This window comes from Halichoeres trimaculatus, unplaced genomic scaffold (genome assembly GCF_033239565.1).
Source record: "Halichoeres trimaculatus isolate MK-OKI-2021-1 unplaced genomic scaffold, fHalTri1.1 fHalTri1_scaffold_3, whole genome shotgun sequence".
Lineage (NCBI taxonomy): Eukaryota > Metazoa > Chordata > Actinopteri > Labriformes > Labridae > Halichoeres > Halichoeres trimaculatus.
The window spans coordinates 39,380,838-39,408,479 of NW_027437181.1; the positions used below are offsets into that span (position 1 = coordinate 39,380,838).

The following is a 27,642-nucleotide window of genomic DNA, read 5'->3' on the forward strand; positions in this document are numbered from 1 at the left end:
AAGTCAAGATTTGGTGGTGCCCAGTCTGCTGCTGCCAAGCCAAATCTAAGCCTGGCCAGAAGAGTAACCAAGGTAAATAGAGATTATGTAGTAACCTATAAGCTTGAGTCATTTTTTTGGTAAATAACTAAAACTGACTGCTCTACAGACCCAAGCCACAGTCACAGACCCCACTGAGGAAAGTACCAGCTCTCCTTCAAATGTTCCCGTCCCAGTGAGTACTTTTTAAAAAACTACTCTTTTTGTAGAAGCATTTTTACAAATACTTTCTGAAGACATTACGCATAAACAATAATACATTTAAATTCCCTCGTTAACAAAATTAGATTTTAAAGTTGTAACAATACTATGGTAGTGTTTTATCTGAGTATTAGTTTAAGATTATATTCTCAAAGTCTATCACTGATGTGAGTTCTATTCCTGCTGTTTCTTAAGGCTCCAGCTTCTCATGCAGTTGGTCGAGAGTCAGTGCCTGTCCCCAGTCCAGCAGCAGAAGTTGCCACAGTGTCTGTAAGTATTTAACATGTCACTTCATAGTGCGCAGAAGCTCGCAAGTCTTTAAGGTTAGTATTAAGTATTTTTGTCGTTGTTTTTTTATATTACAGACTGCTGCTGACTCTGGGACAGGAGCACTGACTTCAACAGCTCACCTGCCCCGCTTGTGGTCAGAGGGTTTGCCACCTGAAGACCACAAATGGATTGAAAAATTCCTCTTGAAGTTGGGGCCCAAGGGGAAACTTCAGCTTCAAGACCATCTGAAGCTCTGGTACTTTCCTCCTCAGCCGAGCAACCTGTACAACCAGGCTCCAGCACCAGACCGTTTTTTCGCCCACCCACTCTTTGTATGGATGCCATACAAATTGTGGAAGGTGAAGGTGGTCTGCCCTAATGCAGCCTGTGAGCAGCACCAGCTCACAGGGGCAGGGCTGCACAAGAGGGCACGGCGGGTCCTTGACGTGGACAGGACCTTCAATATGGTGACGGAAACCCTGACCTGCACCAAATGTAGAGCCAGCCACGTTTCTTGGAGTCAGACTGTCCTCAGGCAGCTGGACTTGGCTCACAGGTCTGAATTCAGGGTCATCCTTACTCAGAAGTAAGTAATTTCCCTTTTTCTCTCTTGCCTTGACAATAGAAATAAAAAAGACAATCTAACTAATTTATCTGTCTTTGACTCAGATACGCCTGTGACATCCGTGTGATCCGGCTTCTACGGGAGAGAGGTCTGGGTAACAGTCCAACACGGGTTTTAAAGCAGCTGAAAGAAAACCACTCAGAGGAGTGGCTTCATCGTGTTGCACGGTACACCACTGAGTGTGTTGACTTTCAGCAGCGCCCCGGACTGCTGCCCATGACTTTCCCTGAGCCCCCTGAGCCTGCTGTGGTGCTTAGCTGTAAGTGGCTCCTCTCCGTTTACAGTCAGGACATCTTGACAAGGCTCGAGGACATCAAAGCCCGGATCACATCCATCTACGGCACAATTCTGAAGATGGACTCAACAAAAAAGGTTTATATTTTTTCTCCTTCATTAATACAGGAAACTTATATTATTAACTAGTCCCATTAAATCAAGAGTCCTGAAAATAATCACAAAGGGCCTTTTAATTTTTTGTACTTTAGATCGTCAAGAAGCTGGCAGGCACAGCTAAGGGGACCGCTCTCTGGCTCACCTCTGTGGGAAACGAGTATGGTCAGATCCTGATCAGCGTTCTGACCGCTCAGGAGGGAGCAGGCCTGGACATGATGGCAGCAGACCTGGTGAAGCGGTACCAGCAGGCTGGTGTTGATCCCCCTGTTGCCTTGTATGTGGACTGCGACTGCTGCTCCAGTACAGGGGAGACCAGGCTGAAGACCAGGTTCAGTGGATGGCAGGACCTCGTCATTCGTCTTGACATCTGGCACTTCATGCGCCGACTTGCCCTGGGGTGCGTGACAGATGCTCATCAGTTGTACCCAATCTTTATGTCACGCCTGTCAGCGTGCATATTTGAGTGGGATGCAGCTGATTTAGCTTTGTTGCGTGAAGCGAAAAAACAACAGCTTCAATCCCAGGGCTTGCCAGTCACTGATGCTGACATCAGCAGAAACCTGTCCAGGGAGGAGCTGGCTCTCCACTGTCGGCGGAGAACCCGGGGTGAAGTGGCCACCACCCAGCTGCTGGAGGAGCTGCTGCTGGGGCTCATGGGGACCAGCGGTAATGACTCCCTTGGAGTTCCCCTGTTTGACATGGAGAGGATGGAGCACATCTGGAATGTCCAAAAGAAGCATGTCAAGTGCATCCAGGACCCACCAGGTGTGGCTCTCTACATCAAAACAGGAGAGCTCACAAAGGGAGGTGTGCAGCTACCCACCTACAGGTGTGCAAGGGGCTCTACATCTTTAGAGTCCTTTCATTTACACCTCAACCGCTTCATCCCAGGTTTGTGTTTGTGTTATAGTTATGTTAATGTGTCACAAAGTCTAAGAATAACAATATATTTAAAGTTATGTACTAATATACTATGTCCTTGTTCACCAATTTTACCTACTTACCTGTTTATCCCCAGGAACCAGTGCCAACAGCCTGAATTTCCAGGTTTACCTGCTGGAAGGACTCCACAGGTGGAACCAGGACCGTGGCACTGCTGCTCTGTCAACTGAGCCATCTCCTTTCCGCAGCTACTCGGGTGACCTGCTTCACTCTGTGAACACAAACTTTGAGAAGCTGTTCGGCAGGAAGTTGGTCCCAGAGTTCTGCCCACCTACACCTTACACTGGTTAGCATTACTGAAACCCACTTGACGTACAAATGAGTTGAAAAAGAAATAATTCAAACAGTTTCCTAATCATCCATTTGCCTCTGATGTTTCAGGAGAGCTCATAGGCCTGCAGTATCTGTTCCGGCAGACTGGTCAGGCACTGCAGGATATGCATCCTGATTCTGAGGAGACTGCTCAGCTGATTGAGGAGCATAATGTGGAGGAAGATGAAGAGGAGGATGAGGGCTTTGCTGAGGCAGCAGAGGACCCAACAGTGGCAAACCTGGAGGAGCCTCACACCCCTGCCCCTCTGACAACTGGCCCCTCCCTGTCCACAGCTCCCAGCACGACAGCTCTTTGCAGTTCCTCAACTCCATCATCATCGGGCACCTCCTTCACTCAGGCTCCGAGCACATTAACCATTGCTCCTGGTAAGGCTGAAAAGAAATCTCGGTTTTATATAGGTAGTAGTATGACCAGGTGCAGTGCAATGAAAATGGGAATTGTAATTCAGTCACAATAATCCCCCAGCTCTAATTCTGCAAGTCATTTTGTAGTTTTTTATATGTGTAGTAATATGGTGTTTTTTTCCCTATTGTGCATCACTAGCTCCTTGCTCGTCTGCAGTGGCCTCTGCTCCTCCCACTCTGCCTTCAACTTCATCCTCTGAGGCTGGCGTTGACGTGCAGGCTCATGATGAAGACATGGTAAGTGTTAACAATAAATATGCACTTGCATTACTGCACAAAAGTTTGATCACTTACACTTTACTTTTTGCAATCACAAACAGTTTTTATCCATTTCACAAACTTAAAATGAATCAGATGATTTTCAAAGAATGATCCACTTTTTTGCAACTTTCAGTCCTCTGCATCAACTCCTAATACGGCTGCTAATCTAAGTTAATAATTTTATAAGGCTAATTGATTACAAAACACTTTTGAAACTGTGTGGTACAGCCTAAAATAGTTTTACTAATAAAGGAACACTAAGGGAGCATGGCAATCTTTAGGTTGAAGTTTCAGCACTTGTTTTGGGTTAACAGGCTCAAATGGCAAGGCAAAAAAAGCTGTCGTTAGAGGCCTGTATGTTTATTGTTGTGTTAAAAAAGTACAGCTATTTATTGCTAGAAATCATGAGACAGAACCTTTGAATCTCTTAGGAATGGGTTAACTACTCCCTTCAGAGAGCAGCACAAATTGACTTGAACAGAGACAGATATAGGAGAGGGAATCCTCGATGCACAACTGTTTAAAACAAATATCTAAAGAGTGCGTAGTTTAATACAAATAGGCCTTACAGGCCCTCAAACAGTGGTTTAGCAGTAGTATGTTCTTTTATTTAATAAGGAACATCAGAAATGTGTCAAAAAAAGGTCAACGTGATTCAAGGATTTACATTAACATACTTTCAAATATGTTTCATATCTTCACAGGCTGTGGATGAGCAAAATGTGCCTGGCTACCAGCATGTAGACAGACTTGCTGAGTTTTTGGTGGAACTGCGGAGTCAGACGTCTTTGTGTCTCACCAACCAGCAGGCCAGCACCATCAAAGCACTGTGGGAAAGCCTGGATGAGCACGACAAGCGGCGGGTCATATATGCAGCTCGACATCAGGAGAGACTCTTGAGTGGGCGGTTTCGAACACCGAAGAAGCCCACAACTACGCCTGGTGTTGAGAGCACCACCCGCTGCATGTTAGGAGCAAGTAGCTCACCTGCACAGTGGCCGGACTGCTGTCGGTTGGTGGAAAACATCTTTATAAGACTCTGCAACCTCCACCCAGGCCCAGTGAGAAGAGGGAAGAGGGCAGACTCAAGGTGGTCCCTTATCTTGAGGGATTACCACAAGATAAGGCAGCTGGTCCTCGGGAACTCTCTAGTGATGCAGCAAACTGAGATCCAACTGGTGGAGGTAAACCAGAACACCCTGATACAGTGGCACAATAACAGGCAGAAAAAACAGGAGCTGTCTGTGCTGCTTCAGGGTACCACCTTACCTCCAGCCGTCTCAGCTTCTGCGGAGCCTCTTCAGGATGCCAGAGTGCTACCTGCTCACCCTGTACCAGCACAGCAGGAGCATCAGTACTGGTTGCCTGAGAGCACAGCTGGCCAGGCACATCAGAGGCAGAGAGCTCCCAGTCAGGTCCAGCGCAACATCTTGCCTAAACCAACAGGCAAGAGGCCTTTGTTTGTCAGCCCCCCTGCACCAGGACGCTTGCTGACCACACAGCTTGTTGGGCCTGCAGGACAAAATGTAGGACTGGTACCAGTTGTCTTGGCAGTTTTACCGGGTACCAGTCCACAGACAGGAGCACCTACCAGCAGCACCATGGAAGGAGTGACTCCTAAAAGGCCGTACCAGCGGACAGTGAAGGCAAACACTTGCAAAAAGTGTGGTCAGTTCCGCACTGCTGACACTGGACACAGCCAGTACTATGGCAAAGTGTACTGTCCTTCCTTTGAAACGAAAACCAAGAAGCAGTGGTTGGAGGAAATGAGGAAGGCAGTACCCAAAAAATAATTTCTAAAATTATTTGTAGTGTAAATGTTGTAAATATTTTTGTAGTGTAAATATTGTATATATTTTTGTATTGTAAATATTGTATATATTTTGTAGAGTTTCATAGTGTAAGTTATTGTAAAGTATGAGTGTTGTTAGTATTATTTTAGTATTAGTGTTGTGAATAAAATAGCATAGCTGTTGTGTATATATGTGTGTAAAATGTGTTGCATTCAGATTTTTTTATTACCATAGTTTATTATCATAGAGGTGTTGTGTTTGTTCTTTTTTACGTAATCTGTAATAAGTTGTTTCTCATTCTCTTCCCTGTGAATAAACAAAGCTCGAGCTAAAAGTGTATCTTTATTCAACACTGGTAAACACACACACACAAAAAAAAAACATACCCATTGATTTTAACAACAGTCAACAACTGTAATAAAGAGTGTTATTTGTCAATGTTGCAATATCTATAAGATAATGATCTTTGATACAGAAAAAGAATTATGCTAGAAAGAGGGGTTATTTAGTATCATATAAAAAGTGGTTTGCAGTAGACATCAGATAAACTCCTGAAGATCTCAGGTTGAGGAGCTGCTCTTCAGGTCATATGGTGGGCTTAAGGCAGCTTCTTTTCCTATAGAAAAAGGAAGAAGTAAACAACGATTATTTCCCATGATAAAAATATTTAAAAAATTATTTTAACGTTATTAAAATGCATTATTATCATTTCAACATATGCATTTTCAAAAACCTACCATAAAGTGCGAGACATAATAAAGCAATCAGTTAGGAGCACGCTTGACCGCCATTAACCCTAATTTTAAAACTGGGGAATCCCTTTGTGTTGACCCGGAAGTGAAGTCCATATATGGGTATGTGCGTCACACGGCAAAAAGTGTAGCGTCAAGTTATCCGTTTATGAAGTTCGTCGGTTCGTGTCCCGTGCGCTACTTGTTCAAATATCTAAAGTTTTAAATCACCTTCTGTAAGCATTGAAAACACTCTTTTAAAAGTTAAATTGCTGAAAAACCTCGGATTTTTTCGTTTTCTTTCTCTTTTTCTTCTTTTCCTCTTTTTTCTTCCCTTTTTCCTTCTTCCCCCTCCTCCCCCCTTCTCCCCCTTCTTTGACGGACGAATGTTCCCCAGCTTGAGCGCAGCGCCTTAGACCGCTCGGCCATCCTGACTAGATGAGCGGCCCCGGTGGCCAGGCCCACCAGGCCTGCCTCGGCACGGCAAAACAGTCCTGAGCAAGCTTTTGAGGAAATCAAGTGCCAAACAGCTCCCGCTCCAAAGCAGATGGGGAGCTGATTGAAGCGCTCCGTTGCTGTTCCAAGACTTGGCTCTTGGAGTCAACCTCAATCCTGAGAAGGAAGCGGATCTAGCAAGGCTGTAAGTTCAAGTGAGGACAAACACTCACAACGGACTTACTGAACGGCAGACTGGTCCCATGGTGTAACGGTTAGCACTCTGGACTTTGAATCCAGTGATCCGAGTTCAAATCTCGGTGGGACCTTTGAGCAGAAGAGACCACGCTGGGTCTTGCTAGCCGTGTGTCAAAGCCACCCCAAGCCCACCCCGAGTGACAGTGGCAATCTCATGGCCTCTTTGTCATACACTGAATAAAGACTTGTAAACTGCTGTGGAGAACTTCTTCAAACTTGGTTGAGAGTGGCTTATGCTGTTGCTGCAGTTTGATCACTGTTCCAGGGCTGCCACCCCTCAATACTGACCACAGGCCAATGAGCACTGCATTCTCCACTGGAAGCCACAACACAGTCAGGCGCAGAGTTTCTGCACACCAATTAAATGCAGAGGTTTTGCGTGTGGGGCCAACATGAGGCACTCTGAACAGTGGCACACACTGCTCTGGTGATTCATGTCATGTCATGCACTCCATCACTGGTGACTCTGGGCAGGAGGAAGATTTCAACCCAACAGTGGCAGACTTGAACCACCAGGCATTGGCTGTGACTCTGCATAATCTCGGTAAAACCCCAGAACATGGGGCCGTGTCTGTGCAGCGTGCAGTAGAGGCAGCATCCTCGTTAGTATAGTGGACAGTATCTCCGCCTGTCACGCGGAAGACCGGGGTTCGATTCCCCGACGGGGAGACTTATGCTACCTACCAGCAGCTTATTCTTTGCCTACAGATACAGGGGCTTCATGCGTCCCGGACTGCTTCCTGGCCAGTGCCTTCTGCCTCTTTTCCCTCCTTTGCTTCCCTTGCTCTCAACTCATATCTAGGTTGCTGCATATGAGTCAAGGCCTGACCTAATGAAATGCCCATTGCATGTACATAAAAAACAAACAGACATAAAACAACAGCAGTAAATGTTATATAAGTGCATTTACAAAAAAAAAGGAGAGAAAAAAAAGAAAAAAAGAAGAAGCAACAGCTGCAAAAAAGAGAGGGTGGAAAAAGCTCTGCACTGTGAAAAAAAAGACAAAGAAGCTCGCACAAGGTTCTGCATGGAGCCCGATGAGCGCCATGACTGAGCTTTTGCCGAGAGGCAAAGTAAGTGCCAGTGTTTCCGCCCGGTTTCGAACCGGGGACCTTTCGCGTGTGAGGCGAACGTGATAACCACTACACTACGGAAACTAAAGCTATGCGGGGCATGCCCCGCCTAAGCGACCTCTCTACAGAACCGTCTGGGGGAGCTGTCCACAGAACCGTCTGCAGACCTGTCTACAAAACTGTCTGCAGACCTGTCTACGGAACCGTACGCAGACCTGTCTACCAAACTAGCGACATACCAGTTGCTGGAGAAAATATCAATGAGGCAGTGGGTAGTCGGGGGTCCATAGGATTAGCCCTGGGACCTTACACCTGTCAAGCGCAAGACTCGGGATCAATTCACCAATGGGGGGACTTGTGCTTCCCACCGGCAGCTAATTCTTTGCCCACAGATACAGAGGCTTTAAGCTTCCAGGTCTGCTTCCTGGCCAGTGCCAGGGTCCAATGACGTCACTGAGTTTTTGCTGAGAGGCAAAGGAAGAGAAGGTGTTTCCGCCCGGTTTCGAACCGGGGACCTTTCGCGTGTTAGGCGAACGTGATAACCACTACACTACGGAAACGGACAACGTGCCGTGCCTTAACAACCCGTCTGCAGAGCTGTGTCCTGAACTTCCGACACGCCAGTTGCTGGAAAAATACCAATGAAGTAGTGGCTTTTCTAGCTGCCCATGACTATCTGCAGAGAATGACAACACTAGCTGGCAGCTACAATGGCGGCATCCTTCCGCACAGGCAAGATTGTGGTTGAAGTGCACTCCAGACCCTTTCAGTGCAAATAGAAGTCAAAGGACAGGGTGTCTTGAGGAAGAGCCCATGGCTTTCTGAGCGCATGTCTTCACCTGCCTTTGGAATAGCCCCGAGACCGCACACCTCAAAAGCAGGTCCCACCGAGATTTGAACTCGGATCGCTGGATTCAGAGTCCAGAGTGCTGACCATTACACCATGGAACCAGGGCAGAGGGCCAACACACAGTCATCAAACGCTCTCTGTATATGCACATGCCAACGCTATGTGCCTTTGTCTTCTTGCGCACAATGGGACACAGGGGACACTAAGAAACAAGAGTGAAACAGACGGCAGCATAGAAAGCAGGCCACACTGGCCGCACACGCAGTTGGGCAGTCAACTGCTTGCTCCGAGCAGCATGTTGACAAAGCAGCAGTCAGATGCCTGACACGCCGTCGTGCTGTCGGTGTGCCTGCATTTAGACTGTCCCCAACTTTGGCTGTACTAGTCTTTGTGGGGCTTGAAATGGTCGTGGAGTAAGGCAGATGCTAATGTCATGCACCAGACAACAGGGCCAGGCAAAGGGAAAAGCACACACTGTCAGAAGTGGGATTCGAACCCACGCCTCCAGGGGAGACTGCGACCTGAACGCAGCGCCTTAGACCGCTCGGCCATCCTGACTAGATGCGCGGCCCCGGTGGCCAGGCCCACCAGGCCTGCCTCGGCACGGCAAAACAGTCCTGAGCAAGCTTTTGAGGAAATCAAGTGCCAAACAGCTCCCGCTCCAAAGCAGATGGGGAGCTGATTGAAGCGCTCCGTTGCTGTTCCAAGACTTGGCTCTTGGAGTCAACCTCAATCCTGAGAAGGAAGCGGATCTAGCAAGGCTGTGAGTTCAAGTGAGGACAAACACTCACAACGGACTTACTGAACGGCAGACTGGTCCCATGGTGTAACGGTTAGCACTCTGGACTTTGAATCCAGTGATCCGAGTTCAAATCTCGGTGGGACCTTTGAGCAGAAGAGACCACGCTGCATCTTGCTAGCCGTGTGTCAAAGCCACCCCAAGCCCACCCCGAGTGACAGTGGCAATCTCATGGCCTCTTTGTCATACACTGAACAAAGACTTGTAAACTGCTGTGGAGAACTTCTTCAAACTTGGTTGAGAGTGGCTTATGCTGTTGCTGCAGTTTGATCACTGTTCCAGGGCTGCCACCCCTCAATACTGACCACTGGCCAATGAGCACTGCATTCTCCACTGGAAGCCACAACACAGTCAGGTGCAGAGTTTCTGCACACCAACAAAATGCAGAGGTTTTGCGTGTGGGGCCAACATGAGGCACTCTGAACAGTGGCACACACTGCTCTGGTGATTCATGTCATGTCATGCACTCCATCACTGGTGACTCTGGGCAGGAGGAAGATTTCAACCCAACAGTGGCAGACTTGAACCACCAGGCATTGGCTGTGACTCTGCATAATCTCGGTAAACCCCAGAACATGGGGCCGTGTCTGTGCAGCGTGCACTAAAGGCAGCATCCTCGTTAGTATAGTGGACAGTATCTCCGCCTGTCACGCGGAAGACCGGGGTGCGATTCCCCGACGGGGAGACTTATGCTACCTACCAGCAGCTCCATACCTACCCACAGCTTATTCTTTGCCTACAGATACAGGGGCTTCATGCGTCCCGGACTGCTTCCTGGCCAGTGCCTTTTGCCTCTTTTCCCTCCTTTGCTTCCCTTGCTCTCAACTCACATCTAGGTTGCTGCATATGAGTCAAGGCCTGACCTAATGAAATGCCCATTGCATGTACATAAAAAACAAACAGACATAAAACAACAGCAGTAAATGTTATGTAAGTGCATTTACAAAAAAAAGGAGAGAAAAAAAAAGAAAAAAAGAAGAAGCAACAGCTGCAAAAAAGAGAGGGTGGAAAAAGCTGTGCACTGTGAAAAAAAAGACAAAGAAGCTCGCACAAGGTTCTGCATGGAGCCCGATGAGCGCCATGACTGAGCTTTTGTCGAGAGGCAAAGTAAGTGCCAGTGTTTCCGCCCGGTTTCGAACCGGGGACCTTTCGCGTGTGAGGCGAACGTGATAACCACTACACTACGGAAACTGACCACGGAAGCTTTGCGGGGCATGCCCCGCCTAAGCGACCTCTCTACAGAACCGTCTGGGGGAGCTGTCCACAGAACCGTCTGCAGACCTGTCTACAAAACTGTCTGCAGACCTGTCTACGGAACCGTACGCAGACCTGTCTACCAAACTAGCGACATACCAGTTGCTGGAGAAAATATCAATGAGGCAGTGGGTAGTCGGGGGTCCATAGGATTAGCCCTGGGACCTTACACATGTCAAGCGCAAGACTCGGGATCAATTCACCAATGGGGGGACTTGTGCTTCCCACCGGCAGCTAATTCTTTGCCCACAGATACAGAGGCTTTAAGCTTCCAGGTCTGCTTCCTGGCCAGTGCCAGGGTCCAATGACGTCACTGAGTTTTTGCTGAGAGGCAAAGGAAGAGAAGGTGTTTCCGCCCGGTTTCGAACCGGGGACCTTTCGCGTGTTAGGCGAACGTGATAACCACTACACTACGGAAACGGACAACGTGCCGTGCCTTAACAACCCGTCTGCAGAGCTGTGTCCTGAACTTCCGACACGCCAGTTGCTGGAAAAATACCAATGAAGTAGTGGCTTTTCTAGCTGCCCATGACTATCTGCAGAGAATGACAACACTAGCTGGCAGCTACAATGGCGGCATCCTTCCGCACAGGCAAGATTGTGGTTGAAGTGCACTCCAGACCCTTTCAGTGCAAATAGAAGTCAAAGGACAGGGTGTCTTGAGGAAGAGCCCATGGCTTTCTGAGCGCATGTCTTCACCTGCCTTTGGAATAGCCCCGAGACCGCACACCTCAAAAGCAGGTCCCACCGAGATTTGAACTCGGATCGCTGGATTCAGAGTCCAGAGTGCTGACCATTACACCATGGAACCAGGGCAGAGGGCCAACACACAGTCATCAAACGCTCTCTGTATATGCACATGCCAACGCTATGTGCCTTTGTCTTCTTGCGCACAATGGGACACAGGGGACACTAAGAAACAAGAGTGAAACAGACGGCAGCATAGAAAGCAGGCCACACTGGCCGCACACGCAGTTGGGCAGTCAACTGCTTGCTCCGAGCAGCATGTTGACAAAGCAGCAGTCAGATGCCTGACACGCCGTCGTGCTGTCGGTGTGCCTGCATTTAGACTGTCCCCAACTTTGGCTGTACTAGTCTTTGTGGGGCTTGAAATGGTCGTGGAGTAAGGCAGATGCTAATGTCATGCACCAGACAACACGGCCAGGCAAAGGGAAAAGCACACACTGTCAGAAGTGGGATTCGAACCCACGCCTCCAGGGGAGACTGCGACCTGAGCGCCAGCAGCCGAAGGATAGTCCGGCAAGTGTATTCCAATATTGAAGATTACAGCCAATGGCAGTTTCGCAAATCCAACATTCTCCAACATTCTTGACCAATCACGTTTACCAATTCTTCCCCGAGTCCAACATTTAACCAGTCACGGCGCAGAAATGTTGGATTTTTTTTTTCCTTTGCCCCTCCCCCACGCTTCTCGGAGATTGTGTACACTTGCCGGTCACTGTCAAAGAAAGCGGATTGACAAGCTCCCAAATCTCCCTGTACTCTACGAAATGGTAAGTATTTTATATAAATATAGTGGTGTGTGACAACTTTTAAGAGTTATCTAAATATTTCACCTATTGATACTGTCATAAAGACGTATTTAGCTAACTTTGACGGGGGATTCCCTTTTTCGACTTGCCGGTCTGTGTCGCGAGTAAGCAATAAAACAAGAAAACTGAGCCACTAATGTTTCGCTTTTTCATTGTGATTATTTCATCTTAACTTTTAACTAAATTGTACCAAGTTCCACTGTTATGGTCCGGTACAGCGCCGTTATTACACATAGGTAAATAAAAGGTAGGCTAACTGAAAACACAGTGCCGATCACAACAATGGCGGCTGTGCTGTAAACGTCAAAAGAAACGTCGGGTCCGTCAAAAAAAGTCACTTAATTGACCAAAGACTATAAGAATATATACATAGCGCAAATTCTTGTCATTCATAAGTATTTCACTTAAGTCGATATGAGCTCGGTTTAAGTGACAATGTTATTAATCCACGGACAGCCATTGAAAATTTACCTAGTTAGTTACTATGCAAGACGTTTCTCTCACAATGTTTGTTAACCAGCAAAATGTCGCGTTTCCTATAATAGTATTGTAATAATTGTATCAAGTCTATTATTTCATGCACTTTAAATTGAAGCAATGGCTAATATGACATGTTTCTTTTTCTTTTTCATTCTTCTGTTACACTATTGCACAGAGCCAACATATCTAAATTTACAGTTAATGTCATATTAATATAGTATTAATATCAAAACTCTCCTTAAATAAAGGCAACCAAAAAGACAAAGTCCCACAAGGCAATGTCTGACTCAGAGTGGATGTCCCGCCTGAGGAGGTTTGCCAACACAGGAACCTGGCCTGCCGATGAAGGCAACAGACCTGCTCCCAGACAGAAGAAGTGGTATGAGCTGTATCAGAGGGTGAGAGTTGATCGATTTTGGATTTTACCATGTAATCTTACTGTACCATTCACTAATATTTTCTTCAAACAAAGGATAAGGTTAAACTTTTATAGAGTTAACTGAAATGGGCATTTTTTTTTTACCATTTTTAAGTAGCTGGAAAAAAAATGATGACTATTACATTTTTAACCAAATGATTCTCTTTATTTTTAGATTGAGAAATGCCCAATGCAGACTCATGGCCAGATGTCTTTGTTTGGGCAGGAGAGGAAGTGCCTGTGTGGATTTCATGTGCAGAAGGTAAAACTATAAGGATACAGTGTTTTTACTCATCAGTACACCACATAAAGCTGTGTCTACTCTGTTTAACAGCCGACCACATCGAGTGTTGCTCCCCGGCCAGGAGGGCAACCAACGGTGACTGTGGGCCGTGGTGAAGTTTCTGCACAGCAGACAGCAGCAGGCGGTCCGGTCCAGGGGGCAGCAGGAGATGCGGCTCAGGGGGCATCAGTAGGTCCTCCTGTAAGAGGCTCTGTTGGCCAGCAGACTTTAGCAGCAAGTCCAATCGAGAGGGCTGTAGGACAACAGAGTTCTCCAGCAGAACCAAGACCGGAGGGCCAAAAGAAGCGGCCTTATTTGACTTTGGCAATGGTAAACAGACGAATAATCTTACTCATAAACGGACCATGGCTGTGACAACTGTTTTGTACCTTAATGTATATTGACAATTGTATCCCTAGTACAGCTCTAACAAAGCCCTTTGCTTCTTTGCCTTTCAGTTTACTAAGTCAAGATTTGGTAGTGCCCAGTCTGCTGCTGCCAAGCCAAATCTAAGCCTGGCCAGAAGAGTAACCAAGGTAAATAGAGATTATGTAGTAACCTATAAGCTTGAGTCATTTTTTTGGTAAATAACTAAAACTGACTGCTCTACAGACCCAAGCCACAGTCACAGACCCCACTGAGGAAAGTACCAGCTCTCCTTCAAGTGTTCCCGTCCCAGTGAGTACTTTTTAAAAAACTACTCTTTTTGTAGAAGCATTTTTACAAATACTTTCTGAAGACATTACGCATAAACAATAATACATTTAAATTCCCTCGTTAACAAAATCAGATTTTAAAGTTGTAACAATACTATGGTAGTGTTTTATCTGAGTATTAGTTTAAGATTATATTCTCAAAGTCTTTCACTGATGTGAGTTCTATTCCTGCTGTTTCTTAAGGCTCCAGCTTCTCATGCAGTTGGTCGAGAGTCAGTGCCTGTCCCCAGTCCAGCAGCAGAAGTTGCCACAGTGTCTGTAAGTATTTAACATGTCACTTCATAGTGCGCAGAAGCTCGCAAGTCTTTAAGGTTAGTATTAAGTATTTTTGTCGTTGTTTTTTTATATTACAGACTGCTGCTGACTCTGGGACAGGAGCACTGACTTCAACAGCTCACCTGCCCCGCTTGTGGTCAGAGGGTTTGCCACCTGAAGACCACAAATGGATTGAAAAATTCCTCTTGAAGTTGGGGCCCAAGGGGAAACTTCAGCTTCAAGACCATCTGAAGCTCTGGTACTTTCCTCCTCAGCCAAGCAACCTGTACAACCAGGCTCCAGCACCAGACCGTTTTTTTGCCCACCCACTCTTTGTATGGATGCCATACAAATTGTGGAAGGTGAAGGTGGTCTGCCCTAATGCAGCCTGTGAGCAGCACCAGCTCACAGGGGCAGGGCTGCACAAGAGGGCACGGCGGGTCCTTGACGTGGACAGGACCTACAATATGGTGACGGAAACCCTGACCTGCACCAAATGTAGAGCCAGCCACGTTTCTTGGAGTCAGACTGTCCTCAGGCAGCTGGACTTGGCTCACAGGTCTGAATTCAGGGTCATCCTTACTCAGAAGTAAGTAATATCCCTTTTTCTCTCTTGCCTTGACAATAGAAATAAAAAAGACTAAGACTCTAACTAATTTATCTGTCTTTGACTCAGATACGCCTGTGACATCCGTGTGATCCGGCTTCTACGGGAGAGAGGTCTGGGTAACAGTCCAACACGGGTTTTAAAGCAGCTGAAAGAAAACCACTCAGAGGAGTGGCTTCATCGTGTTGCACGGTACACCACTGAGTGTGTTGACTTTCAGCAGCGCCCCGGACTGCTGCCCATGACTTTTCCTGAGCCCCCTGAGCCTGCTGTGGTGCCTAGCTGTAAGTGGCTCCTCTCCGTTTACAGTCAGGACATCTTGACAAGGCTCGAGGACATCAAAGCCCGGATCACATCCATCTACGGCACAATTCTGAAGATGGACTCAACAAAAAAGGTTTATATTTTTTCTCCTTCATTAATACAGGAAACTTATATTATTAACTAGTCCCATTGAATGAGGAGTCCTGAAAATAATCACAAAGGGCCTTTTAATTTTTTGTACTTTAGATTGTTAAGAAGCTGGCAGGCACAGCTAAAGGGACCGCTCTCTGGCTCACCTCTGTGGGAAACGAGTATGGTCAGATCCTGATCAGCGTTCTGACCGCTCAGGAGGGAGCAGGCCTGGACATGATGGCAGCAGACCTGGTGAAGCGGTACCAGCAGGCTGGTGTTGATCCCCCTGTTGCCTTGTATGTGGACTGCGACTGCTGCTCCAGTACAGGGGAGACCAGGCTGAAGACCAGGTTCAGTGGATGGCAGGACCTCATCATTCGTCTTGACATCTGGCACTTCATGCGCCGACTTGCCCTGGGGTGCGTGACAGATGCTCATCAGTTGTACCCAATCTTTATGTCACGCCTGTCAGCGTGCATATTTGAGTGGGATGCAGCTGATTTAGCTTTGTTGCGTGAAGCGAAGAAACAACAGCTTCAATCCCAGGGCTTGCCAGTCACTGATGCTGACATCAGCAGAAACCTGTCCAGGGAGGAGCTGGCTCTACACTGTCGGCGGAGAACCCGGGGTGAAGTGGCCACCACCCAGCTGCTGGAGGAGCTGCTGCTGGGGCTCATGGGAACCAGCGGTAATGACTCCCTTGGAGTTCCCCTGTTTGACATGGAGAGGATGGAGCACATCTGGAATGTCCAAAAGAAGCATGTCAAGTGCATCCAGGACCCACCAGGTGTGGCTCTCTACATCAAAACAGGAGAGCTCACAAAGGGAGGTGTGCAGCTACCCACCTACAGGTGTGCAAGGGGCTCTACATCTTTAGAGTCCTTTCATTTACACCTCAACCGCTTCATCCCAGGTTTGTGTTTGTGTTATAGTTATGTTAATGTGTCACAAAGTCTAAGAATAAAAATATATTTAAAGTTATGTACTAATATACTATGTCCTTGATCACCAATTTTACCTACTTACCTGTTTATCCCCAGGAACCAGTGCCAACAGCCTGAATTTTCAGGTTTACCTGCTGGAAGGACTCCACAGGTGGAACCAGGACCGTGGCACTGCTGCTCTGTCAACTGAGCCATCTCCTTTCCGCAGCTACTCGGGTGACCTGCTTCACTCTGTGAACACAAACTTCGAGAAGCTGTTCGGCAGGAAGTTGGTCCCAGAGTTCTGTCCACCCACACCTTACACTGGTTAGCATTACTGAAACCCACTTGACGTACAACTGAGATGAAAAAAAAATCATTCAAACAGTTTTCCTAATCATCCATTTGCCTCTGATGTTTCAGGAGAGCTCATAGGCCTGCAGTATCTGTTCCGGCAGACTGGTCAGGCACTGCAGGATATGCATCCTGATTCTGAGGAGACTGCTCAGCTTATTGAGGAGCATAATGTGGAGGAAGATGAAGAGGAGGATGAGGGCTTTGCTGAGGCAGCAGAGGACCCAACAGTGGCAAACCTGGAGGAGCCTCACACCCCTGCCCCTCTGACAACTGGCCCCTCCCTGTCCACAGCTCCCAGCACGACAGCTCTTTGCAGTTCCTCAACCCCATCATCATCGGGCACGTCCTTCACTCAGGCTCCGAGCACATTAACCATTGCTCCTGGTAAGGCTGAAAAGAAATCTCGGTTTTATATAGATAGTAGTATGACCAGGTGCGGTGTAATGAAAATGGGAATTGTAATTCAATCACAATAATCTTCCACCTCTATATCTGCAAGTCATTTTGTAGTTTTTTATATGTGTAGTAATATGGTGTTTTTTTCCCTATTGTGCATCACTAGCTCCTTGCTTGTCTGCAGTGGCCTCTGCTCCTTCCACTCTGCCTTCAACTTCATCCTCTGAGGCTGGCGTTGACGTGCAGGCTCATGATGAAGACATGGTAAGTGTTAACAATAAATATGCACTTGCATTACTGCACAAAAGTTTGATCACTTGCACTTTACTTTTTGCAATCAGAAACAATTTTTATCCATTTCACAAACTTAAAATGAATCAGATGGTTTTCAAAGAATGATCCACTTTTTTGCAACTGTCAGTCCTCTGCATGAACTCCTAATATGGCTGCTAATCTAAGTTAATCATTTTATAAGACTAATTGATTACAAAACACTTTTGAAACTGTGTGGCACAGCCTAAAATAGTTTTATTAATAAAGGAACACAAAGGGAGCATGGCAATCTTTAGGTTGAAGTTTCAGCACTTGTTTTGGGTTAACAGGCTCAAAATGGCAAGGAAAAAAAAGCTGTCTTTAGAGGCCTGTAAGTTTATTGTTGTGTTAAAAAAGTACAGCTATTTATTGCTAGAAATCATGAGACAGAACCTTTAAATCTCTTAGGAATTGGTTAACTACTCCCTTCAGAGAGCAGCACAAATTGACTTGAACAGAGACAGATATAGGAGAGGGAATCCTCGATGCACAACTGTGTAAAACAAATATCTAAAGGGTGCGTAGTTTAATACAAATAGGCCTTACAGGCCCTCAAACAGTGGTTGAGCAGTAGTATGTTTTTTCTATTTAATAAGGAACATCAGAAATGTGTCAAAAAAAGGTCAACGTGATTCAAGGATTTACATTAACATACTTTCAAATATGTTTCATATCTTCACAGGCTGTGGATGAGCAAAATGTGCCTGGCTACCAGCATGTGGACAGACTTGCTGAGTTTTTGGTGGAACTGCGGAGTCAGACATCTTTGTGTCTCACCAACCAGCAGGCCAGCACCATCAAAGCACTGTGGGAAAGCCTGGATGAGCACGACAAGCGGCGGGTCATATACGCAGCTCGACATCAGGAGAGACTCTTGAGTGGGCGGTTTCGAACACCGAAGAAGCCCACAACTACGCCTGGCGTTGAGAGCACCACCCGCTGCATGTTAGGAGCAAGTAGCTCACCTGCACAGTGGCCGGACTGCTGTCGGTTGGTGGAGAACATTTTTATAAGACTCTGCAACCTCCACCCAGGCCCAGTGAGAAGAGGGAAGAGGGCAGACTCAAGGTGGTCCCTTATCTTGAGGGATTACCACAAGATAAGGCAGCTGGTCCTAGGGAACTCGCTAGTGATGCAGCAAACTGAGATCCAACTGGTGGAGGTAAACCAGAACACCCTGATACAGTGGCACAATAACAGGCAGAAAAAACAGGAGCTGTCTGTGCTGCTTCAGGGTACCACCTTACCTCCAGCCGTCTCAGCTTCTGCGGAGCCTCTTCAGGATGCCAGAGTGCTACCTGCTCACCCTGTACCAGCACAGCAGGAGCATCAGTACTGGTTGCCTGAGAGCACAGCTGGCCAGGCACATCAGAGGCAGAGAGCTCCCAGTCAGGTCCAGCGCAACATCTTGCCTAAACCAACAGGCAAGAGGCCTTTGTTTGTCAGCCCCCCTGCACCAGGACCCTTGCTGACCACACAGCTTGTTGGGCCTGCAGGACAAAATGTGGGACTGGTACCAGTTGTCTTGGCAGTTTTACCGGGTACCAGTCCACAGACAGGAGCACCTACCAGCAGCACCATGGAAGGAGTGACTCCTAAAAGGCCGTACCAGCGGACAGTGGAGGCAAACACTTGCAAAAAGTGTGGTCAGTTCCGCACTGCTGACACTGGACACAGCCAGTACTATGGCAAAGTGTACTGTCCTTCCTTTGAAACCAAAACCAAGAAGCAGTGGTTGGAGGAAATGAGGAAGGCAGTACCCAAAAAATAATTTCAAAAATTATTTGTAGTGTAAATATTGTACATATTTTTGCAGTGTAAATATTGTATATATTTTTGTAGTGTTAATATTGTACATATTTTTGTATTGTAAATATTGTATATATTTTGTAGAGTTTCATATTGTAAGTTATTGTAAAGTATGAGTGTTGTTAGTATTATTTTAGTATTAGTGTTGTGAATAAAATAGTATAGCTGTTGTGTATATATGTGTGTAAAATGTGTTGCATTCAGATTTTTTTATTACCATAGTTTATTATCATAGAGGTGTTGTGTTTGTTCTTTTTTACATAATCTGTAATAAGTTGTTTCTCATTCTCTTCCCTGTGAATAAACAAAGCTCGAGCTAAAAGTGTATCTTTATTCAACACTGGTAAACACACACACACACACACAAAAAACATACCCATTGATTTTAACAACAGTCAACAACTGTAATAAAGAGTGTTATTTGTCAATGTTGCAATATCTATAAGATAATGATCTTTGATACAGAAAAAGAATTATGCTAGAAAGAGGGGTTATTTAGTATCGTATAAAAAGTGGTTTGCAGTAGACATCAGATAAACTCCTGAAGATCTCAGGTTGAGGAGCTGCTCTTCAGGTCATATGGTGGGCTTAAGGCAGCTTCTTTTCCTATAGAAAAAGGAAGAAGTAATCAACGATTATTTCCCATGATAAACATATTTAAAAAAATATTTTAACGTTATTAAAATGCATTATTATCATTTCAACATATGCATTTTCAAAAACCTACCATAAAGAGCGAGACATAATAAAGCAATCAGTTAGGAGCACGCTTGACCGCCATTAACCCTAATTTTAAAACTGGGGAATCCCTTTGTGTTGACCCGGAAGTGAGGTCCATATATGGGTATGTGCGTCACACGGCAAAAAGTGTAGCGTCAAGCTATCCGTTTATGAAGTTCGTCGGTTCGTGTCCCGTGCGCTACTTGTTCAAATATCTAAAGTTTTAAATCACCTTCTGTAAGCATTGAAAACACTCTTTTAAAAGTTAAATTGCTGAATAACCTCGGATTTTTTCGTTTTCTTTCTCTTTTTCTTCTTTTCCTCTCTTTTCTTCCCTTTTTCCTTCTTCCCCCTCCTCCCCCCTTCTCCCCCTTCTTTGACGGACGAATGTTCCCCAGCTTGAACGCAGCGCCTTAGACCGCTCGGCCATCCTGACCAGATGAGCGGCCCCGGTGGCCAGGCCCACCAGGCCTGCCTCGGCACGGCAAAACAGTCCTGAGCAAGCTTTTGAGGAAATCAAGTGCCAAACAGCTCCCGCTCCAAAGCAGATGGGGAGCTGATTGAAGCGCTCCGTTGCTGTTCCAAGACTTGGCTCTTGGAGTCAACCTCAATCCTGAGAAGGAAGCGGATCTAGCAAGGCTGTGAGTTCAAGTGAGGACAAACACTCACAACGGACTTACTGAACGGCAGACTGGTCCCATGGTGTAACGGTTAGCACTCTGGACTTTGAATCCAGTGATCCGAGTTCAAATCTCGGTGGGACCTTTGAGCAGAAGAGACCACGCTGGGTCTTGCTAGCCGTGTGTCAAAGCCACCCCAAGCCCACCCCGAGTGACAGTGGCAATCTCATGGCCTCTTTGTCATACACTGAATAAAGACTTGTAAACTGCTGTGGAGAACTTCTTCAAACTTGGTTGAGAGTGGCTTATGCTGTTGCTGCAGTTTGATCACTGTTCCAGGGCTGCCACCCCTCAATACTGACCACAGGCCAATGAGCACTGCATTCTCCACTGGAAGCCACAACACAGTCAGGCGCAGAGTTTCTGCACACCAACAAAATGCAGAGGTTTTGCGTGTGGGGCCAACATGAGGCACTCTGAACAGTGGCACACACTGCTCTGGTGATTCATGTCATGTCATGCACTCCATCACTGGTGACTCTGGGCAGGAGGAAGATTTCAACCCAACAGTGGCAGACTTGAACCACCAGGCATTGGCTGTGACTCTGCATAATCTGGGTAAACCCCAGAACATGGGGCCGTTTCTGTGCGGCGTGCACTAAAGGCAGCATCCTCGTTAGTATAGTGGACAGTATCTCCGCCTGTCACGCGGAAGACCGGGGTTCGATTCCCCGACGGGGAGACTTATGCTACCTACCAGCAGCTTATTCTTTGCCTACAGATACAGGGGCTTCATGCGTTCCGGACTGCTTCCTGGCCAGTGCCTTTTGCCTCTTTTCCCTCCTTTGCTTCCCTTGCTCTCAACTCATATCTAGGTTGCTGCATATGAGTCAAGGCCTGACCTAATGAAATGCCCATTGCATGTACATAAAAAACAAACAGACATAAAACAACAGCAGTAAATGTTATATAAGTGCATTTACAAAAAAAAGGAGAGAAAAAAAAAAAAGAAAAAAAGAAGAAGCAACAGCTGCAAAAAAGAGAGGGTGGAAAAAGCTCTGCACTGTGAAAAAAAAGACAAAGAAGCTCGCACAAGGTTCTGCATGGAGCCCGATGAGCGCCATGACTGAGCTTTTGTCGAGAGGCAAAGTAAGTGCCTGTGTTTCCGCCCGGTTTCGAACCGGGGACCTTTCGCGTGTGAGGCGAACGTGATAACCACTACACTACGGAAACTGACCACGAAAGCTATGCGGGGCATGCCCCGCCTAAGCGACCTCTCTACAGAACCGTCTGGGGGAGCTGTCCACAGAACCGTCTGCAGACCTGTCTACAAAACTGTCTGCAGACCTGTCTACGGAACCGTACGCAGACCTGTCTACCAAACTAGCGACATACCAGTTGCTGGAGAAAATATCAATGAGGCAGTGGGTAGTCGCGGGTCCATAGGATTAGCCCTGGGACCTTACACCTGTCAAGCGCAAGACTCGGGATCAATTCACCAATGGGGGGACTTGTGCTTCCCACCGGCAGCTAATTCTTTGCCCACAGATACAGAGGCTTTAAGCTTCCAGGTCTGCTTCCTGGCCAGTGCCAGGGTCCAATGACGTCACTGAGTTTTTGCTGAGAGGCAAAGGAAGAGAAGGTGTTTCCGCCGGTTTCGAACCGGGGACCTTTCGCGTGTTAGGCGAACGTGATAACCACTACACTACGGAAACGGACAACGTGCCGTGCCTTAACAACCCGTCTGCAGAGCTGTGTCCTGAACTTCCGACACGCCAGTTGCTGGAAAAATACCAATGAAGTAGTGGGTTTTCTAGCTGCCCATGACTATCTGCAGAGAATGACAACACTAGCTGGCAGCTACAATGGCGGCATCCTTCCGCACAGGCAAGATTGTGGTTGAAGTGCACTCCAGACCCTTTCAGTGCAAATAGAAGTCAAAGGACAGGGTGTCTTGAGGAAGAGCCCATGGCTTTCTGAGCGCATGTCTTCACCTGCCTTTGGTATAGCCCCGAGACCGCACACCTCAAAAGCAGGTCCCACCGAGATTTGAACTCGGATCGCTGGATTCAGAGTCCAGAGTGCTGACCATTACACCATGGAACCAGGGCAGAGGGCCAACACACAGTCATCAAACGCTCTCTGTATATGCACATGCCAACGCTATGTGCCTTTGTCTTCTTGCGCACAATGGGACACAGGGGACACTAAGAAACAAGAGTGAAACAGACGGCAGCATAGAAAGCAGGCCACACTGGCCGCGCACGCAGTTGGGCAGTCAACTGCTTGCTCCGAGCAGCATGTTGACAAAGCAGCAGTCAGATGCCTGACACGCCGTCGTGCTGTCGGTGTGCCTGCATTTAGACTGTCCCCAACTTTGGCTGTACTAGTCTTTGTGGGGCTTGAAATGGTCGTGGAGTAAGGCAGATGCTAATGTCATGCACCAGACAACAGGGCCAGGCAAAGGGAAAAGCACACACTGTCAGAAGTGGGATTCGAACCCACGCCTCCAGGGGAGACTGCGACCTGAGCGCCAGCAGCCGAAGGATAGTCCGGCAAGTGTATTCCAATATTGAAGATTACAGCCAATGGCAGTTTCGCAAATCCAACATTCTCCAACATTCTTGACCAATCACGTTTACCAATTCTTCCCCGAGTCCAACATTTAACCAGTCACGGCGCAGAAATGTTGGATTTTTTTTTTTCCTTTGCCCCTCCCCCACGCTTCTCGGAGATTGTGTACACTTGCCGGTCACTGTCAAAGAAAGCGGATTGACAAGCTCCCAAATCTCCCTGTACTCTACGAAATGGTAAGTATTTTATATAAATATAGTGGTGTGTGACAACTTTTAAGAGTTATCTAAATATTTCACCTATTGATACTGTCATAAAGACGTATTTAGCTAACTTTGACGGGGGATTCCCTTTTTCGACTTGCCGGTCTGTGTCGCGAGTAAGCAATAAAACAAGAAAACTGAGCCACTAATGTTTCGCTTTTTCATTGTGATTATTTCATCTTAACTTTTAACTAAATTGTACCAAGTTCCACTGTTATGGTCCGGTACAGCGCCGTTATTACACATAGGTAAATAAAAGGTAGGCTAACTGAAAACACAGTGCCGATCACAACAATGGCGGCTGTGCTGTAAACGTCAAAAGAAACGTCGGGTCCGTCAAAAAAAGTCACTTAATTGACCAAAGACTATAAGAATATATACATAGCGCAAATTCTTGTCATTCATAAGTATTTCACTTAAGTCGATATGAGCTCGGTTTAAGTGACAATGTTATTAATCCACGGACAGCCATTGAAAATTTACCTAGTTAGTTACTATGCAAGACGTTTCTCTCACAATGTTTGTTAACCAGCAAAATGTCGCGTTTCCTATAATAGTATTGTAATAATTGTATCAAGTCTATTATTTCATGCACTTTAAATTGAAGCAATGGCTAATATGACATGTTTCTTTTTCTTTTTCATTCTTCTGTTACACTATTGCACAGAGCCAACATATCTAAATTTACAGTTAATGTCATATTAATATAGTATTAATATCAAAACTCTCCTTAAATAAAGGCAACCAAAAAGACAAAGTCCCACAAGGCAATGTCTGACTCAGAGTGGATGTCCCGCCTGAGGAGGTTTGCCAACACAGGAACCTGGCCTGCCGATGAAGGCAACAGACCTGCTCCCAGACAGAAGAAGTGGTATGAGCTGTATCAGAGGGTGAGAGTTGATCGATTTTGGATTTTACCATGTAATCTTACTGTACCATTCACTAATATTTTCTTCAAACAAAGGATAAGGTTAAACTTTTATAGAGTTAACTGAAATGGGCATTTTTTTTTACCATTTTTAAGTAGCTGGAAAAAAATGATGACTATTACATTTTTAACCAAATGATTCTCTTTATTTTTAGATTGAGAAATGCCCAATGCAGACTCATGGCCAGATGTCTTTGTTTGGGCAGGAGAGGAAGTGCCTGTGTGGATTTCATGTGCAGAAGGTAAAACTATAAGGATACAGTGTTTTTACTCATCAGTACACCACATAAAGCTGTGTCTACTCTGTTTAACAGCCGACCACATCGAGTGTTGCTCCCCGGCCAGGAGGGCAACCAACGGTGACTGTGGGCCGTGGTGAAGTTTCTGCACAGCAGACAGCAGCAGGCGGTCCGGTCCAGGGGGCAGCAGGAGATGCGGCTCAGGGGGCATCAGTAGGTCCTCCTGTAAGAGGCTCTGTTGGCCAGCAGACTTTAGCAGCAAGTCCAATCGAGAGGGCTGTAGGACAACAGAGTTCTCCAGCAGAACCAAGACCGGAGGGCCAAAAGAAGCGGCCTTATTTGACTTTGGCAATGGTAAACAGACGAATAATCTTACTCATAAACGGACCATGGCTGTGACAACTGTTTTGTACCTTAATGTATATTGACAATTGTATCCCTAGTACAGCTCTAACAAAGCCCTTTGCTTCTTTGCCTTTCAGTTTACTAAGTCAAGATTTGGTGGTGCCCAGTCTGCTGCTGCCAAGCCAAATCTAAGCCTGGCCAGAAGAGTAACCAAGGTAAATAGAGATTATGTAGTAACCTATAAGCTTGAGTCATTTTTTTGGTAAATAACTAAAACTGACTGCTCTATAGACCCAAGCCACAGTCACAGACCCCACTGAGGAAAGTACCAGCTCTCCTTCAAGTGTTCCCGTCCCAGTGAGTACTTTTTAAAAAACTACTCTTTTTGTAGAAGCATTTTTACAAATACTTTCTGAAGACATTACGCATAAACAATAATACATTTAAATTCCCTCGTTAACAAAATCAGATTTTAAAGTTGTAACAATACTATGGTAGTGTTTTATCTGAGTATTAGTTTAAGATTATATTCTCAAAGTCTTTCACTGATGTGAGTTCTATTCCTGCTGTTTCTTAAGGCTCCAGCTTCTCATGCAGTTGGTCGAGAGTCAGTGCCTGTCCCCAGTCCAGCAGCAGAAGTTGCCACAGTGTCTGTAAGTATTTAACATGTCACTTCATAGTGCGCAGAAGCTCGCAAGTCTTTAAGGTTAGTATTAAGTATTTTTGTCGTTGTTTTTTTATATTACAGACTGCTGCTGACTCTGGGACAGGAGCACTGACTTCAACAGCTCACCTGCCCCGCTTGTGGTCAGAGGGTTTGCCACCTGAAGACCACAAATGGATTGAAAAATTCCTCTTGAAGTTGGGGCCCAAGGGGAAACTTCAGCTTCAAGACCATCTGAAGCTCTGGTACTTTCCTCCTCAGCCAAGCAACCTGTACAACCAGGCTCCAGCACCAGACCGTTTTTTTGCCCACCCACTCTTTGTATGGATGCCATACAAATTGTGGAAGGTGAAGGTGGTCTGCCCTAATGCAGCCTGTGAGCAGCACCAGCTCACAGGGGCAGGGCTGCACAAGAGGGCACGGCGGGTCCTTGACGTGGACAGGACCTACAATATGGTGACGGAAACCCTGACCTGCACCAAATGTAGAGCCAGCCACGTTTCTTGGAGTCAGACTGTCCTCAGGCAGCTGGACTTGGCTCACAGGTCTGAATTCAGGGTCATCCTTACTCAGAAGTAAGTAATATCCCTTTTTCTCTCTTGCCTTGACAATAGAAATAAAAAAGACTAAGACTCTAACTAATTTATCTGTCTTTGACTCAGATACGCCTGTGACATCCGTGTGATCCGGCTTCTACGGGAGAGAGGTCTGGGTAACAGTCCAACACGGGTTTTAAAGCAGCTGAAAGAAAACCACTCAGAGGAGTGGCTTCATCGTGTTGCACGGTACACCACTGAGTGTGTTGACTTTCAGCAGCGCCCCGGACTGCTGCCCATGACTTTTCCTGAGCCCCCTGAGCCTGCTGTGGTGCCTAGCTGTAAGTGGCTCCTCTCCGTGTACAGTCAGGACATCTTGACAAGGCTCGAGGACATCAAAGCCCGGATCACATCCATCTACGGCACAATTCTGAAGATGGACTCAACAAAAAAGGTTTATATTTTTTCTCCTTCATTAATACAGGAAACTTATATTATTAACTAGTCCCATTGAATGAGGAGTCCTGAAAATAATCACAAAGGGCCTTTTAATTTTTTGTACTTTAGATTGTTAAGAAGCTGGCAGGCACAGCTAAAGGGACCGCTCTCTGGCTCACCTCTGTGGGAAACGAGTATGGTCAGATCCTGATCAGCGTTCTGACCGCTCAGGAGGGAGCAGGCCTGGACATGATGGCAGCAGACCTGGTGAAGCGGTACCAGCAGGCTGGTGTTGATCCCCCTGTTGCCTTGTATGTGGACTGCGACTGCTGCTCCAGTACAGGGGAGACCAGGCTGAAGACCAGGTTCAGTGGATGGCAGGACCTCATCATTCGTCTTGACATCTGGCACTTCATGCGCCGACTTGCCCTGGGGTGCGTGACAGATGCTCATCAGTTGTACCCAATCTTTATGTCACGCCTGTCAGCGTGCATATTTGAGTGGGATGCAGCTGATTTAGCTTTGTTGCGTGAAGCGAAGAAACAACAGCTTCAATCCCAGGGCTTGCCAGTCACTGATGCTGACATCAGCAGAAACCTGTCCAGGGAGGAGCTGGCTCTCCACTGTCGGCGGAGAACCCGGGGTGAAGTGGCCACCACCCAGCTGCTGGAGGAGCTGCTGCTGGGGCTCATGGGGACCAGCGGTAATGACTCCCTTGGAGTTCCCCTGTTTGACATGGAGAGGATGGAGCACATCTGGAATGTCCAAAAGAAGCATGTCAAGTGCATCCAGGACCCACCAGGTGTGGCTCTCTACATCAAAACAGGAGAGCTCACAAAGGGAGGTGTGCAGCTACCCACCTACAGGTGTGCAAGGGGCTCTACATCTTTAGAGTCCTTTCATTTACACCTCAACCGCTTCATCCCAGGTTTGTGTTTGTGTTATAGTTATGTTAATGTGTCACAAAGTCTAAGAATAAAAATATATTTAAAGTTATGTACTAATATACTATGTCCTTGATCACCAATTTTACCTACTTACCTGTTTATCCCCAGGAACCAGTGCCAACAGCCTGAATTTTCAGGTTTACCTGCTGGAAGGACTCCACAGGTGGAACCAGGACCGTGGCACTGCTGCTCTGTCAACTG

The 27,642-nt window shown here is 46.6% G+C and overlaps 15 non-coding genes across 15 annotated transcripts; 5 read left to right on the plus strand and 10 right to left on the minus strand.

Moving 5' to 3' along the window:
- The first annotated feature begins 6,685 nt into the window (after positions 1-6,685).
- Positions 6,686-6,757, plus strand: trnaq-uug (transfer RNA glutamine (anticodon UUG)). The gene has a single exon. It is a non-coding gene; the product is annotated as a tRNA-Gln (tRNA).
- Positions 6,758-7,283: 526 nt separating this feature from the next.
- On the plus strand, positions 7,284-7,355 carry trnad-guc (transfer RNA aspartic acid (anticodon GUC)). Its single transcript has one exon. It is a non-coding gene; the product is annotated as a tRNA-Asp (tRNA).
- Positions 7,356-7,770: 415 nt separating this feature from the next.
- Positions 7,771-7,843, minus strand: trnav-cac (transfer RNA valine (anticodon CAC)). The gene has a single exon. It is a non-coding gene; the product is annotated as a tRNA-Val (tRNA).
- Positions 7,844-8,246: 403 nt separating this feature from the next.
- Positions 8,247-8,319, minus strand: trnav-aac (transfer RNA valine (anticodon AAC)). Its single transcript has one exon. It is a non-coding gene; the product is annotated as a tRNA-Val (tRNA).
- A 319-nt stretch (positions 8,320-8,638) lies between these two features.
- Positions 8,639-8,710, minus strand: trnaq-cug (transfer RNA glutamine (anticodon CUG)). Its single transcript has one exon. It is a non-coding gene; the product is annotated as a tRNA-Gln (tRNA).
- Positions 8,711-9,084: 374 nt separating this feature from the next.
- trnal-cag (transfer RNA leucine (anticodon CAG)) lies at positions 9,085-9,167 on the minus strand. Its single transcript has one exon. It is a non-coding gene; the product is annotated as a tRNA-Leu (tRNA).
- Positions 9,168-9,424: 257 nt separating this feature from the next.
- On the plus strand, positions 9,425-9,496 carry trnaq-uug (transfer RNA glutamine (anticodon UUG)). The gene has a single exon. It is a non-coding gene; the product is annotated as a tRNA-Gln (tRNA).
- A 1,030-nt stretch (positions 9,497-10,526) lies between these two features.
- trnav-cac (transfer RNA valine (anticodon CAC)) lies at positions 10,527-10,599 on the minus strand. Its single transcript has one exon. It is a non-coding gene; the product is annotated as a tRNA-Val (tRNA).
- Positions 10,600-11,009: 410 nt separating this feature from the next.
- On the minus strand, positions 11,010-11,082 carry trnav-aac (transfer RNA valine (anticodon AAC)). The gene has a single exon. It is a non-coding gene; the product is annotated as a tRNA-Val (tRNA).
- Positions 11,083-11,401: 319 nt separating this feature from the next.
- Positions 11,402-11,473, minus strand: trnaq-cug (transfer RNA glutamine (anticodon CUG)). The gene has a single exon. It is a non-coding gene; the product is annotated as a tRNA-Gln (tRNA).
- Positions 11,474-20,580: 9,107 nt separating this feature from the next.
- On the plus strand, positions 20,581-20,652 carry trnaq-uug (transfer RNA glutamine (anticodon UUG)). The gene has a single exon. It is a non-coding gene; the product is annotated as a tRNA-Gln (tRNA).
- Positions 20,653-21,177: 525 nt separating this feature from the next.
- Positions 21,178-21,249, plus strand: trnad-guc (transfer RNA aspartic acid (anticodon GUC)). Its single transcript has one exon. It is a non-coding gene; the product is annotated as a tRNA-Asp (tRNA).
- Positions 21,250-21,667: 418 nt separating this feature from the next.
- Positions 21,668-21,740, minus strand: trnav-cac (transfer RNA valine (anticodon CAC)). Its single transcript has one exon. It is a non-coding gene; the product is annotated as a tRNA-Val (tRNA).
- Positions 21,741-22,150: 410 nt separating this feature from the next.
- trnav-aac (transfer RNA valine (anticodon AAC)) lies at positions 22,151-22,222 on the minus strand. The gene has a single exon. It is a non-coding gene; the product is annotated as a tRNA-Val (tRNA).
- A 319-nt stretch (positions 22,223-22,541) lies between these two features.
- On the minus strand, positions 22,542-22,613 carry trnaq-cug (transfer RNA glutamine (anticodon CUG)). The gene has a single exon. It is a non-coding gene; the product is annotated as a tRNA-Gln (tRNA).
- Between the last annotated feature and the right edge of the window lie 5,029 nt (positions 22,614-27,642).